Below are 628 nucleotides of genomic sequence, written 5' to 3' on the forward strand. Positions count from 1 at the left end.
GAAGTGTCAGAGAAACAGCCGTTCTTTAGAGCGGACTTGTCTGAATCGTTCTTCAACTTCTGATATCTCAGATTCACTCACTTTTTCCTTTAAAAGTGATTAATCCCTTCCACACACAACTGCAAGTATTTGACAAACTCGAGTTTGTCATTAGTAACCACGGGTTATCTTGTGCTACTAAACCAGGCTGTTTTTAGACATAATCGGCTAATCTCACTTAATCCTCACAAATACCCCCACGAGACCCGCCCGTTATCCTCTACAAACAGGGATTAAAGAAACTCAGGAGGAAGGCGAGGTGATTTGCCCTTAGGGAAATATGCAGCTAAAGACTGAGGACCGGCAACCTTGGTTACTGGCAGTAAGGCAGGAGGCAAATTACTTAGCCTACACCAGCCTACATTTTCCCAGCTTTCAAACTGGCACGATAGCAGCTCTACTGTCCGGTCCGTCGTGATTAAACGTAAGCTTTTCAGGCGCTGCGAACCGCGAAAAACGGCGCGGTCACCGTTCTCAGGGACCACGTGGTCCCGGGGGTGCCAACTCCGCGGCGAGCCCACACACACCGCTCGGTGCAGGAGGCCTCGCCAGGGTGCGCTGTAGCGACGCTCGGGCCGGCGGGCGGCCG

Source organism: Halichoerus grypus, chromosome 15 (assembly GCF_964656455.1).
Source record: "Halichoerus grypus chromosome 15, mHalGry1.hap1.1, whole genome shotgun sequence".
Lineage (NCBI taxonomy): Eukaryota > Metazoa > Chordata > Mammalia > Carnivora > Phocidae > Halichoerus > Halichoerus grypus.